Source organism: Bos indicus, chromosome 12 (genome assembly GCF_029378745.1).
Source record: "Bos indicus isolate NIAB-ARS_2022 breed Sahiwal x Tharparkar chromosome 12, NIAB-ARS_B.indTharparkar_mat_pri_1.0, whole genome shotgun sequence".
Classification (NCBI taxonomy): Eukaryota; Metazoa; Chordata; class Mammalia; order Artiodactyla; family Bovidae; genus Bos; species Bos indicus.
Window position 1 is genome coordinate 16636063 of NC_091771.1, and position 16130 is coordinate 16652192.

The following is a 16130-nucleotide window of genomic DNA, read 5'->3' on the forward strand; positions in this document are numbered from 1 at the left end:
TTTTCAGTATTTTCTTGCAGTTGGCTGTATAATATGAATGGCTTCAATATTTTATAAAATGCGCTTTTTTTTTTTTCTTCAAAATGGAATCCTTTGTGTGGCTGAGGTGTCTTCAAGATCTTTGTCCATTGCTTACACGTGCAATAAGATGTGCATGGCCGGCCGACAGTGCCCTAAGTGGACAGAATATGCACAGTGCAAATATCCTTCCTTTTATGACTTAACAGCCATTAAAACTTTGAATCTGTACAGACTATCTTCTGATTGACTTCCCCATCAGATGCAGAAAAGAAATCATACGTAGAGTGTCACTGATGAAACAGATTGTGGCAATCATCTAGTGTATATGTTTTTATGTTGTGTATTGTGAAATATAAAAATAATGTGCATATATAGGATAGGACAGTTTTTATTCAAACTAAGATCTCCCCCGGAACACACAGAACATGAGCACTCAAAAGCAGAGTTGCTATGATTGGGAGGGGTTGGTGAGGGAGGGCAGTTGGAGTCCACGTGTACATCAGACCTCTCCACTCGTCCCTTGGGTAGTGGCCCCAGAAGTGTCCGTGAGGAAATCTGAAGGTTCTGTGGCGCTTGCTGTGAAATCCTGGGGTCTGGTCCTCCCTCCCAACTGTCTACTGAGGAGTCCGACCCTCAGGGAGCTCAGTGACTTCTGATTTCACCTCCCACGAGTCCAGGTCGGTGTTACCATTTTCCCCACACGTCCAGCCTCCCTCTGGGAGAAGAGCAGCTGTTTTGAGGGATTCCGGGGAAAACAGGGACAGATCATTTCTGCTTTCTTGCCCCAACCCACACACAAGAGCTGAGACCCCAGCCTGAGCAGGGACGGCTGGGACCGTATCTACCGAGTCAGGAAGAGCTATGCCCGGCCTGTGAGGCTCTTGACTGCAAGTGCTGCGACTGTACCCAAAGCGTAGCCATCTTGGTCTCCTGCACATTACAGGAGTCCAGTGCCTTGCAGATGCTTTGCATTGTAAGTTTATTGGAATGACTGGGAATGTGTGAAGGGCAAGGGGAAGGATGGAAGTGGGAGCACTGGGGGGAGCCTGGCAGGGCATGTTTGCATTAGGGTCACCCACGCAGTTCAGCCACACGGCACTGACCGCAGCTGGGGACTGTCCCAGAGACTGAATTCTAGTCACCTGCTGTATCTGAGCACTTCCTGGTTTCTCCTGGGGTGAGTATTAGGCAGCAATGACACCAGTGGGACTGGTTATCTAATCTTCTGTCTTCCACTGGAGGTCAGCTAGCAGAGATCAGGTCCCTTTGTCTGTGGGTAAGGCAGGATTCCCCTCTAAAGAGCTCTCTCTACTTCCCACACTCATGCTAATGGGCCACCTAAATGGCCAGAATTTATGGAGTGGCTCCTGTGAGTCCAGAATTTTTTCTGAACTTTCAGTTCAGTCGCTCAGTCGTGTCCAACTCTTTGCGACCCCGTGGTCAGCACGCCAGGCCTCCCTGTCCATCACCAACTCCCAGAGCTTGCTCAAACTGATGTCCATTGAGTCCGTGATGCCATCCAAATGTCTCATCCTCTGCCGTCCCCTTCTCCTCCTGCCTTCAATCTTTCCCAGCATCGGGGGCTTTTCCAGTGAGTCGGTTCTTCACATCAGGTGGCCAAAGTATTGGAGGTTCAGCTTCAGCATCAGTCCTTTCAATGAATATTCAGGACGGATCTTCTTTAGGATGGATTGATTGGATTTCCTTGCAGTCCAACAGACTATCAAGAGTCTTCTCCAACACCACAGTTTGAAAGCATTAATTCTTCAGCGCTCAGCTTTCTTTATAGTCCAACTCTCACATCCATACATGACCACTGGAAAAACCATAGCTTTGACTAGAGAGACCTTTGTTGGTAAAGGTTCTGAACTATAAGCTCTATTAAAACACGGCTGCTTGTCTATTTGGTTCTTTGCTGGTTCTCCATTGCCCAGTACAGTGCTTATCGTGCAGTAGGCATTGGAGAGATGTCAGTTAGAAGAATCAATGAATTTTACATATATTATCTTAAAATCTCTTACCAAAATGCAACAAGGAAAGGACTTGCAGTAGACACCCATGGTGAAATGAAAGTTGCTCAGTTGTGTCTGACTCTTTGCGACCCCATGGGATCTACAGTCCATGGTATTCTCCAGGCCAGAATACTGGAGTGGGTAGCCTTCTCCAGGGGATCTTCCCAACCCAGGGATTGAACCCAGGTCTCCCGGACTACAGGTGGATTCTTTACCAGCTGAGCCACAAGGGAAGCCCAAGAAGACTGGAGTGGTTAGGCTATCCCTTCCCCAGCGGATCTTTACAACCCAGGTATTGAACTGGGGTCTCCTGTATTGCAGGCGGATTCTTTACCAACTGAGCTATGAGGGAAGCCCAGACACCCATAGGGTTGTCCCCTAATACCACATACTTCTAGGAGCTAACCTTGCCTTGTATACCGTGAGGGTTTTGTGTTTCTTTTTTTTTTTTGGCTTCGCCCAAGTGACATGCAGGATCTTAGTTCCCGACCAGGATCAAACACATGCCCCTGCAACGGGAGTGCAGAGCCCTAACCACTGTACTGCCCAGTCCTTGGTGGTTCTTACCTGACGCTGCCCACCTGGTTCAGGAGCAGCCCCGTTATTCACAATTGACTAATAAGTCTCCTCCAGGACTCAGATTCTTTCCTGGTGACTGAAGACAGAAGACACGAAACTTGGGAAACACCTAGAGTATAAAACTGACCTGCAGGGAGAAGTAACCAAAAAAGCTCTGCTCTTTGCTTTCTTGATCCAGTAGTAAAGAGTTCTGTATTTCTGAAGCTTGAGTTGGCAAACCTCCCATGAATGTTTTCAAGAGGCAATGGCTTTGCATGTAATCATTTGAGTGCATATTAACTAGGAGAAGCTGAGACTCAGAGTATTCAGATAACTCATTCAAGGTCACAGCAGGTGAGAGAGCCTGGCAAAGTCAAATTCAGCCATCTCAGGCCTATGTCCTTTTCACCGTACAGAAGAACTTCCCAGCAGAGCTAACCCAGGTGAGGTTTCTGGAGTTAAAAAAAAAAGTTCTCGACAATACCTAAGATATTTGGAGATACAAAAGAAAGTATATTTATAAAATAAAACCTGGTAAGCTGAGCCTGTTGGGACCAGTGCAAAAGCTAGCTAAGACAGATTAAGGTCAGAACAAGAATAGGAAAAAAAGATTTATAAGAGAAGCACACTGAGGGGACACGTGCCTCACTTTGACATGAGGTCTAAGAACAAATCTCCATTTTCCTTGCCATTTTTCTCTCCCAATTTAATAAAATATTGCTACGACTTTTTAAAATTTGGGGATTCTTCTCTCTGTTTATCAAAGTTATACATCTTCATCATATAAAGTTTGGAAAGTATAAAGATGTTGGGGAAGGTCACCAGTAATCCCAGCTTAAGGGAACTGTTAAACTTTCAAAATATTTTCCTTGAGATATTCCTATGCATTTTTACAGAGTACCACCTTATATGCTGGTTCCCCCGCCCCAACCCCGGCCCTTGTTAATGGTAGAGCATATGCGTTTTCCAGGATAGAATTGTTCCCTGTAAGAAACTATGGTCTCTAATAGGCATAACAGGATATTTTAGAGGCTTCCTCTGGAAGCACCCAGAAGCATGTCTAGTTCCTAGAAGCACCTGGTATTAGGCAGGCAATACCTAAAAGAAGCAGAAAGTGAAAGTTGCTCACTTGTGTCTGACTCTTTGTGACCCCATGGTCTGTTCATGGAATTCTCCAGGCAAGAATACTAAAGTGGGTTGCCATTCTCTTCTACAGGGGATCTTCCTGACCTAGGGATCGATCCTGGGTCTCCTGTATTGCAGGCAGATTCTTTACCAGCTGAACTACCAGGGACACCCCAAAGAAGCAGCAGTGAAGTGAAGTGAAGTTACTCAGTCGTGTCCGACTCTGCGACCCCATGGACTGTATGTAGCCCACCAGACTCCTTGGTCCGTGGGATTTTCCAGGCATGAATACTGGAAGTGGGTTGCCATTTCCTTCTCCAGGGGATCTTCCCCACCCAGGGATTGAACCCAGGTCTCCCGCATTGTAGGCAGATGCTTTATTGTCTGAGCTACCAGGGAAGCCCCAAAGAAGCAGACATACTTGGAAATAAGTGTAAGGGCACTTAGGTCTTTGGTGAAGGGAGCCTGCAAGAAAATGGGGAAGTCCAGGGGGATGGGGAGGGGAGGGAGGTGCAAGAGGGAGAGGATATATGTATACTTATAACTGATTCATGTTGCTGTACAGCAGAAACCCACACAACAGTGTAAAGCAATTATCCTCCAATTAAAAATAAATTTAAAAAAAGAGAAAGAGGTGATCACTAGGGATGCCTTCTAGAAAGTGGCCACTAGGGGGTGCGTCCTTAAAGCAGCTCCACAATGAGCTACTGAATCCAGCTCAATCCTGGAGGAAGCTTTGAGAAATGGTATGGAACACCTCCCGCCTTCCCTGGTGGCGCTAGTGGTAAAGAACCTGCCTGCAAATGCAGGAGATGTAAGTGACTCGGGTTCAATCCCTGAGAAGATCCCCTGGAGGAGGACATGGCAACATACTCTAATACTCTTGTCTGGAGAATCCTATAGACAGAGGAGCCTGGCAGTACGGTACACAGGGTGGCAAAGAGTCAGACGTGACTGAAGTGACTGAGGACAGACAGACAGTAGAACACCTCACACTTCAGAATTATCCCAGTCAAGCTCGCTGGAGGGAGCTGAAGTATGCACAGCCCAGAAAAACCTCCTCCAACAACATGCCTAGAAATGCTTAAAAAATAAATAATACACATTGAAGTGCTGTGATTATTATAAGAAAATAAGAAAATCCATAGAGCTGGAGCTCAGAGTCATAAGACAAAGGTGAAGCCACGGCTGTACTGGGATCTTTTGTCCATCTTGATGATGACCAAGAAAAGATATTATTAATAGGTCTTCTGTGATAGAAATAAGTACATGGACCCATTCAAGGGTAATTCCTGAGTTGGATGTGAAATCTCTGCACAAAGCTAGGATCTGTATAAAGCTGCCTCGTCATGGAAAGGATAGGGGGGAAAAATGTGTCCATCTGCAAAGGAAACTAGCCATTATTGACTGAGAGTAGCTGGGGAAATATCATCTCCTGTGACTTTGTCATTACAGCTCTCAGCTTCCATAGGTTTAAGATTTGAATTTTTACCACAGATACAGTGTGGGAAACCCCGAGATGAAGCATGTTTACTTAAAGTTTTTCAGATTTGTCACACTCCAGGATACCAGAGAGATAAAAAAGCAGTTTCTTACTGAAGGAAGGTTTCCACCACCAAGACCCTAATTCCTCGGGATTATACCCAACCATGCCTGGGTTTACCATCCGAAGTGACAAAGTTAGCTCTGAAACTTGAAGCCTGAAAGCTTCTTCTGCAACTTATCTGGTGGCAAGTCTTGATCTGAACTGTCAGGAGGCTATTTGAACTTTTTTTTTTTAACCACATTTAAAAAAAAATTCTCTTAGTATTCAGAAGAGAATAGATATAAGAGAGGCAATATATAAAGATGGTGATTGAGAACCTTCCAGAATTGATAAAGCATTCGAATGCTCAGATGGGGAAAGCATAGTGCATTTCAAGCAGGATAAGTAAAGACAAAGACAATCCTAAAAGTGAAGACAGCTTACCTACAAAAAAGAAGAGAAATCCAATTGGATGGACAATATAGACTTGTTGATAGTACAATCAGAAGCCAATGGGCAGTGAGTAACCTCTTTAAAGTGCTAAGAGAAAATAAATATTCATAACTTGAGACAAAAAATGAATTACCATCAATTCACCTTCATTGAATTAATTATTTTAGGGAGAAGAAAGGTCTAAAATTTAAAAAAGTATGGTTGAGAAATAAATATAAAACTGTGTAAGCACATTGGAATAAGCATTGGCCGTAGGACAATGACCACTGGTGTCTGATTTGGAGTAGGAGGTTGCTAAATAAAGGACAGTGGAAAGAAAGTACCAGCTGGTTATTGCAAAAGCCAGGAAGGCATTATGGAAGTTCAAATACTCTTAATTCCTTGTACTTCTTTGGTGGAGGGTAGAGATGTTGATTTATTTTTAATTGTGTTAAATGTAAATATATTGATGTATATATTTACATTTATATTTAATGGATATATTAATGTAAGAAAAGAGTTTATTGCTTTTAAATCAGTAAAGAAGAAGCTATGGAGTTAAAAATCTCTTACTATATTAATAAATATATTAATGTATATATTTACATTTATATATAATGGATATATTAATGTAAGAAAAGAGTTTATTGCTTTTAAATCAGTAAAGAAGAAGCTATGAAGTTAAAAATCTCTTCCAAAAGTCACAGGAAGGAAGTGGATTGGGAAGAAGATGCAAAAGAAGCAGAATAAGCAGAGTGGCCCTAAATAACAGAGTAGAAATAAACCCAAATATATCAGCAATTACAGTAAATACTAAAGAACTAGACAGCTAAAAGGCAGGTTAAAAATCCAACTCTATGATGTTTACAGACACCATGAAATATAAGGACACGAATTGAAAATGAAATGACCACACATTGATTTGTATGTGTTCCACAAATATAAATAAAAGGAAAGCCAGTAAAGTTATATTAGTATCACTCGGAAAAGGCAGTTGAGGAGAATCATCTGAATAGCTAAGGAGAACCTTCCAGCAAGTGGTACTTGAAATCTGTGTAAATATATATCTAGGACAGCTGTGTTCAACCAAAAAGTCTTTGTGTTAAGAGGTACACATTTAATGGACGGAGGACACTGGCCTGTCAGGCAGGTCTGGAGATGAGGATCATTGCATTGAGCACAAGGTCACTGAGAAGACAAGACGAACGTCCTCAGACCGAGGGCAAAGAGGCCTTTTCTGACTCAGAGAGGTGATGAGACTGAAGGAACAGGAGGTAGTTGCCTGTAGAAAATCCATCTTATGACTCTCCTCTGTGTTTTGAAATGCTGGACTTGAAGGTTGATTGGTACAGCAACACTAATGGAAAAATAAAGTGCTGAGGATTTAGAGAGGACAGCTGACTCGGTATTTCTGCAGGATCAAATCGGGTAAGGTGGGGGTGGATTGGGGAGAAAGCGTAGGTAGGGGTAAGCTGCCTTTTCCCCACTGCGACTAGACCTAAGTAAATAAAATCGAGCACTTGGCCGGTAGATGCTCCCTAACAATGTTCGCTTTCCTTTGAGAGGTAAAAGAAAGCATCTGATCTCTTGGAATGTGAGCACCACATAAGTATCTGCTCTAGTCACAAGAGCTGGGGGCTGGGTACAGAGAAGGAAGACACATCTTCTGTCTGAGGAAGACACCGGGGAGCGTCTGGTGAGGATGAATGTGTAGACGTGAGTAGCAGACACACCACATATTTATTGCTTAGCTGAATACAACTCTGCTTGAAAATAGTGTTGACGCTGTGTCCTTTGGCTCTCTTCCTACTTCCTGCTTCTGTTCTTCGAATTGTGGTCTCAAGTCTCCTTTGCTCTGCTCTCGGCTTGTCTCTTCATTTACGGGGAAAATGAAGACCATCAGATGTGAGCTGTCGAATCATTTCCTGTCTTGGAGGTGAAAATCACTGCTCACGCTTTGAAGGTTAAATGCCGGCTCCACAGCTGCGGGGGGCTCTGTGTGATTGGTCTCTGTCTCTGTGTCTCTCTCTCTTACTTCCTCCTTCTTGCATCTTCTCCAATCTCTTATCTCTATCTTTCGCGATTCAGCCACAAACTCCAGCCTCACCAGCCTGTGGGAAACAATTCCCTTGATTCCACCCTTTCTGCTCAAAAAAACTGTCCAGTCTCTTGTCCTCCCAGACCCTTCGAGAATGTTCTTTGAAGAGTATTCTGTGAACAGTGCTGGCGTGCAAGCTCCATGAATACAGGAGTCTTTGTTCCCTGCTGGACGAGGCCGGGACAGTCTAACATCTAGGAGGCACTTGATAAGCGTTTGTTGAACCAATGAACCAACGCCCTCACTTTCCATTCATTTTCCCTCTTGTCCTCACCACTCCATTGAAAACGCTCATAATAATGTCATGGATCCCACCCCAGTCGCTTGATCCAGTGGCCTCTTTTCAGTCCTTGTTCTGGTTGACTCTCTTGTAGCATTTGGGATGTTGAGCCCTTGCTACTTGAAACCCAGGAGTTCTGTCCTGGTGCTATTTTTCTCTCTCAGAGTGTTCATTTTCCATTTTCTTCACAGTCTCCACCTTCTTCTTCTTCTTGTTTTTTAAAGGAGTGTTGACACTCTTTCATTCATGTGAAAGATATCTATCTGGTGGTTCCAACAGCAGCAGTGATGTATAAATCTACGTATTTCACAATTCTAGGTCCTGCTTCCCTTCTGAGATCCAGAATAATGCAGCTCTGAGTATCTTCACTTGAATGTCCTTGTGAAAGTCATCCACTTGGAGGTTCTTCAACCTTAATGTATTTGAAATTGGACTCCCTACTGTTAATACCTCCCCAAAACTCCTTCGTCTTTTCGTGTATCTCCTGATTCAGTGGTTTCCTCACCTTCCCAGTCTCCCCGGCTAGACACGGTAGGGTCATCACTGACGTGTCCCTGGCCCTTTCAGTTGGTCACTAAACAATGTAGATTCTTCCTCAGAAACATCTCTCTGCCCCAGCACCACCTCTTCACCCCTACCACCTTAGTGCCAGCTCATCAACTCTTTCTGAGATGAGTAGTCAGTGGTCCATTTGGTCTCCCTGTCTATCTTATCTTTACAACCTTCTCCTGTGACCATAATATGAAAAAAAGCACAAGTCTTAGCATGTCTCTTCCCTACTAGAAACACCTTCACTGCCTCACGGTTACTTGTTCACAGGTTTCAATGCCATGTGTGCCTTTCCAGCCTGTTGGCAATTTATCACTTGGCGCAGCCCCGCCAGTGTCCCGTTACCACCAGGGGCTCTGATGTTTTTGTTTCCTAGGCTACACATACGGCTTAAGATGTCTTCTCATCTCTTCTTGACTTTGCAGAGTGCTACCCAGGCTTGATGACTGACAGTCAATGCCTTTCATTTCGGTGAACTTTCCCATCCCCCTCCAGATGATGTCTTCCTCCTTGGTACTCCTGAAAAAAGAACCCATTCTGCTGTAGTTGAAGGTTTGCTTCCCAATAAACGTCTTTTATCAAGCTCATATTAGGCAAATAATAATTTCAGCGGGGAAAGGGACATAATAAGACTCACAATAATTTATTTGTTCTCTTATAGAAATCTTAATAACCAGAGTAGTCACAGATCCAAGTGACGAAGAAAATTAAATACAATAGCTGAAGTTTATTGAGTACTTGGGGCTTCCCAGGTGGTAAAGAACCTGCCTGCCAGTGCAAGAGACGTAAGAGACACGGGTTCGATTCCTGGGTTGGGAAGATCCCCTGGAGGAGGGCATGGCAACCCACCCCAGTATTCTTGCCTGGAGAATCCCATGCACAGAGGAGTCTGGCAGGCTCTAGTCAACAGATCACAAAGAGTCAGACATGACTGAAGCAACTTAGCATGCACCCAAAATTGAATAGTTATGACCTGACCGGCCCTGTTAAATGTTTGTATTGTAAATCTCACAGCAACCCTGTGAGAAGCACCTACATAATCCCTCTGCCTTGACTTTGTGCAATGAGCCAGATCAGACTAATTGAATAAAGCTGGGCTGTTAGCAGAATTACCTTAGAATCTATATTTAATAATAATTTCAACAGCTGGGACAGCCTCTCTGCACTATGCAGCAAGAGATGAGCTACAATTATTTTACAATCAATACAGGAAATTTCTATACTCCGTCAGGTTTTCTTTGAATATAAATAAGAAAATGAGTTGCTGCTGCTGCTGCTAAGTCGCTTCAATCGTGTCCGACTCTGTGCGACCCCATAGACAGCAGCCCACCAGGCTCCCCCGTCCCTGGGATTCTCCAGGCAAGAACACTGGAGTGGGTTGCCATTTCCTTCTCCAATGCATGAAAGTGAAAAGTGAAAGTGAAGTTGCTCAATCGTGTCCGACTCCTAGCGACCCCATGGGCTGCAGCCTACCAGGCTCCTCCGTCCATGGGATTTTCCAGGCAAGAGTACTGGAGTGGGGTGCCATTACTTGCTGTTTACTCTGGGAAACTTTGTCAGTGTATGGTCTATCATGCTTCTCCTAATCAAAACACGAGGTGGCAGTGTTTTTACTGAAATGATTTTAGAAGAAAACATGAAGGACTAGGTTTTAGTCTTCTGAGAATAAAAATTGTGCATATGCAGCAATGACCAAAGAGGCAATGCATCTTGAATCCACCACTGAAGCAGCCTGAGCTCAATATTATAACTCCGCATGCAGGGGTAAAACACACACGGACACCTGTCTAGATTTCAGAAAGATTTCTGAAATATGATCTTGAAAAAAAAAAAAAAAAAAAAAGTTCTCACTCAGTTCCCTCCTCCAGAGCACGTTTTCTATTCATATTTGAATTTGTCCAACAAACCCAATACGATAAATGTTCACTGACTTAACTGGTTGAGGACATGCTGCTATCGTCCTAAAGGGAAAGAGCTGGCTTCTCATCGGCACCTGCTGCCACTCATCAGGTATCACCAGAGGCAGAAGACTGACACCTGATGCCAAAGAGGCAAGGAGGCATCAGTGCCCTTGGATTGGAGTCCTGGAATCAGGCCAAACAGAACACACAACCAAATTCCTTTTATTATCTCTTAAGACCCAAAGGACATTTTCTCCTGGACTGGCCAGGACTACTGAAGGAGGTGAAGAAGTATACAAACTATGTCTTCCTGGAGGGAGGTATTTTATTTTTAGAAAAACAAATTAATGGCACAGCAGATACTCTGTGTTGGTCCTCACAAATTCTTTTTTCACAAAAGGTTGCAGCTGGGGACTTCTGAGGGTCTCATATTTGCATAGGCATCCTCAGCATATGAACTATTATTTACAGTTGCCTATATTAATTTACCAATGCATCATGTATATTATAAGACATATAGAAAAATATATACATTTTAATAGGGAATGAAATGAAAATAAACAAAGGCAGAAGCTCTATGACATTCCTATGGGTGATCTCTAAGGACAGGACATCTCACTCAGGACTCCTCTGACACTGCTGTTGCTGCTAAGTCGCTTCAGTTGTGTCCGACTCTGTGCGACCCCAAAGGCGGCAGCCCACCAGGCTCCTTGGTCCATGGGATTTTCCAGGCAAGAGTACTGGAGTGGGGTGCCATTGCCTTCTCCGTCTGACACTAGTGCATTTGTTACTAATATCTGGGTGGGATGAGAGTGATTTCATACGGATATATTATCTTCCTATGCTCCACGGTTCTGTGAGTTAGAGGGTGAAGGGGCTGTTGTCTACACATTTTCAGATGAGGAATCCAGACTTATAAGGATGAAATGAGCTGCTCAAGTTACCTTATGGAAGCAGGAGACATATCAGGTTAACTTTTTTCTGAAAGTATCATTATAATAATTCTATCTTTAAAGTGTTTTTGAATCAGAACTTAAATTCTCAGGGCTGTAAAGAAAGTGAGAAGTGCATGGGACTTCCCTGGTGGTCCAGTGGTTAAGAATCCACCTTCCAACGTAGGGGATGTGGATTTGGTCCCTGGTAGGAGAAGGCGATGGCACCCCCACTCCAGTACTCTTGCCTGGAAAGTCCCAGGGACAGAGGAGCCTGGTAGGCTGCAGTCCATGGGGTCGATAAGAGTCGGACATGACTGAGAGACTTCACTTTCACTTTTCACTTTCATGCATTAGAGAAGGAAATGGCAACCCCCTCCAGTATTCTTGCCTGGAGAATCCCAGGGATGGAGGAGCCTGGTGGGCTGCCGTCTATGGGATCGCATAGAGTCGGACACAACTGAATCGACTTAGCAGCAACAGCAGCAGGGGAACTAAGATCCCAGATGCCACAGAGCAACTAAGCCTGTGCTCTGCAACAAGAGGACTGTGTGCTGCAACTCGAGAAGCCTGCTCCCCACAAGGAGAAGCCTTTTTGCTGCAATGAAGACCCAGCACAGCCAAAAACACACACACTCATAAAGATGTTGACATGGATGGGTGTAAGCACTGTTTTTTCTTCCTGGCTTTCAACATTTATTAAACATTAGTGTTTAAAATTCATGTTTTCCAACTTAAAATATGCTATGTGCACAAATTTCTTGTTAGTAATGTTGACTGCAGCCATCAAAACTAAAGCCACCTTGTCTCTCATCCAGTGTGTATGTTCACTGGGGCCAAATACAAGAACAGCATTGTTTCTGATGAGAATATGTAAAAAAGCTGTTTGGATAATTTGAAATGTTTATGAACTCTTCAAAACAAAAATTCATGTCTACTTGTCACAGTTTATTACACATATTAAAAATATTTTTAAATATCAGTTTGGAATTTTTCCACTGTAAGATTTCAATAAATAATTTTTATCTGGGCTCCACTTGCATATTCAAAATTCAGAGAGCTCACAAGCCATCACACATCACCTTCACTTCTAAGTGGTTTCTAAGTGAGATAACATTATTTGACTCCATAAATGATGTGGCCACTGAAAACTGTATTCTCCCAAATAAACATTCTTGTATAACATCAAGAATCTTTTGTTTCATGCAGTAGTATATTTATGATCTCTATAACATGACTACTTAAGAGATTTTAACACAATCTTCACTAAAGTATAACACATATGAAAATGTGTATAAGTCTTAAGTGTATGGCCTGATGAATTTGCCAAGTAAACATGCTCATATACTAAGCTCATATACTAACCCAAATGAAGCGAGCATCTCTAGTTCCCTGAAGGACCTTGTATGCTACCCTCTAACCACCTCTGCCCAGGGCCCCATACTCCTTCTGCTAGAAGTAATCCCATCCTGACTTCTAACACAACAGATGAGATTTGCCTGGCTTGGACTCTCATATGAAATGATAGATAATGACATATACAGTTTATAATTTTGTACTTGGATTCTTCCACTCAAGATTGTGTTTGAGGGATTTCCCTGGTGGTCCAGTGGTTAAGACTCTGCACTTCCACTTCCGGGGGCACTGGTTCCAGCCTTGGTTGGGGAACTAAGATCCCATATATCATGTGCTGGAAAGCTGGTAAGTTGCTTCAGTCACGTCCGACTCTGTGTGACCCCATAGACGGCAGCCCAGCAGGCTCCCCCATCCCTGGGATTCTCCAGGCAAGAACACTGGAGTGGGTTGCCATTTCCTTCTCCAATGCATGAAAGTGAAAAGTGAAAGTGAAGTTGATCAGTCATGTCCGACTCCTAGCGACCCCATGGACTGCAGCCCACCAGGCCCCTCCGTCCAAGGGATTTTCCAGGTAAGAGTACTGGAGTGGGTTGCCATTGCCTTCTCCATATCATGTGGTATGGCAAAAAAAAAAAAGATTGTGTTTAATGTTTGAGACTGTGTTGCTGCATCTAATTTTATGTTTATCTCATTGTAGAATATTCCACTGTATGAATACACCGATTTTATGCATACTATTGTAGATGGGCATTTGGGTTTTTTCCAGATTTGGGATATTATGAGCAGTGCTGCTACGAACATTCCCATATAGGTTTTACATACATGTTTGTGCTGGGTACACCTCTGGTGGGATTGTTGGGAAGGGCCGTTATGTTGACTTTAAACTCAACTTTCAAAAAACAAATATCATAGCGTGTGGTCCCATCACTTCATGGCAAATAGATGGGAAAAAAAATGGAAACAGTGATAAACTTTAGTTTCTTGGGCTCCAAAATCACTGAGGACAGTGACTACAGCCACAAAATTAAAAGGTGCTTGCTCCTTGGAAGAAAAGCTATGACAAACCTAGACAGCACATTAAGAGGCAGAGACATCACATTGCTGACAAAAGTCCATATAGTCAAAGCTATGGTTTTTTCAGTAGGCATGTACAGATGTGAGAGTTGGACCATAAAGAAGGCTGAGTGCTGAAGAACTGATGCTTCTGAATTGTAGTGCTGGAGAAAGTGAAAGTGAAGTTCACTCAGTCATGTCTGACTCTTTGGGACCCCATGGACTGTAGCCTGCTAGGCTCCTCTGTCCGTGGAATTCTCCAGGCCATAGTACTAGAGTGGGTTGCCTATCCCTTCTCCAGGGGATCTTCCTGATCCAGGATTCGAACCAGCATCTCCTGCATTGCAGGCAGATTCTTTACCACCTGAGCTACCAGGGGGGCCCCTGGGAGAAGACCCTTTGAATTTTTTGGACACCAAGGAGATCAAACCAATCAATCCTAAAGGAAATCAACCCTGAATAGTCATTGGAAGTACTGAGGCTGAAGCTGAAGCTCCAGTACTTTGGCCACCTGATGCAAACAGCTGACTCACTGGAAAAGACCCTGATGTTGGGAAAGATTGAGGGCAGGAGGAGAAGAGGGTGACAGTGGATGAGATGGTTGGATGGCATCATCGACTCAATGGACATGAGTTTGAGCAAACTCTGGGAGTCAGTGAATGACAGGGAAGACTGGCGTGCACAGTCCATGGGCTCGAGAACAGTTGGATATGACTGGACATTATGCTGGATCTCAGCAGACTCTGCCAGCTACACTCCCATTAGCAGGCCACCATACCGCCAGGCCAACACTTGCAATTTCTCCCAACTGTGGCCATTCAGGGAGGTGTACAGTGGCACTTCATTGTCTGCATTTCCCTGGTCTTATGAAGTTAAACACATTCTCATGTATTTATTAATCATACTTACATCCCATTTTGATAAGTACCCAATCGAATATTTTGCCTACTTTTCTGTTGGCTTATCTTTTAAATAATTAATTTATGGAGTTCTTTATACATTCTAGATTCAGGTTCTGTCAGATACCCATTCTGCAAGCACCTCCACCCATTTCATGGCTTGCCTCTACTAGTAATGGTGGCTTTACTGTATTGTTTTGTTTCGTTAAAGGGAGATTAAAGAGAGCTTTTACATTTACAGTGATCCGGGAAATGAGTCAATTCCTTTGCCTCCTTCTGTCAGGTGACTGTCAGAAGCACACAAAATTAGTATTAGGAGTTCATTTTTAGGTTATTTGCTATTATAAAGTCATGGAAATGGTTCCTTATTATATGAGAGACTGGGATTTTTTTCTGGTAGGGGAAACATCATACAAGTATATAAGAATATTCTTATATATAAGCATTCATTCGTCCCCCGGCCAGTATTTGTGACACATCAAAGCAAGTTCCAATTTATTGGCTCCCCATATATCCTTAATGGTCAATTCTGTATTGTAATTGAAGGGTTTTGTCGTTACTGGTTACCATTGGCTATATGTTGGCAATTATTTACTGAGTATTTGAATGTTTTGCATTTACCCTGCAAAACAGCAAAGTGATGATTTTTTTATAATGTTGTGACAATTTGTAAGATAATAGTCCCTAGTAATTCACTTAAACGCTAATCTAGCTATTGCTATGAAGGGATTTTTGCAGACATGATCAAATTCCCGAATTAACTGACTTTGAATAAGGAAGATTATTCTGGATTATCTGGTGGGCCTTACTCAGAAGGTATATAAAAGCAGGATTAAGGGCTGAAGCTGAGAGAGAAGAAACTCCAGCTGTGGACAATGGCCTCAGCCCTGCCCACGGAGTCCCTGCTCCTGAAATTCCCCTCCCGCTGGCACTTCATTGTTTGCACTTCCCTCCCTTCCCTTCCCTTCCAAGTCTCATGGATTTCAGACTCAGTTGGCCAACCCCCACAATGACACAGCAAATTCCTTCTAAAATGTCTTTTAATGTACATGTCTACCAATAGTTCTGCTTCTTTGGTTAAATCCTCAACAAATACAAAGATCTTAGGATCACACAATTATTTTTCTTTATAAAGGAATTATCTACATGAAAAAATTTGTGAATTAAAATTTTTTTCTTATTAGAGGACACAAATTTGTTAAGACTTAGAACCATTTGGGTGTAGTTCATTGTAGGGTTCAATCTTGAATACTGATATTTAAATAGTGATAATTTTAAAAAAGTTTAGTCTAATTCACATTTACACAGTACTTATTTTATAATTTTAAAAACTTGATGTCTTCCTCTATTACCATGTAATATGCACTCTTCTTGAATGTTTAAAATGTA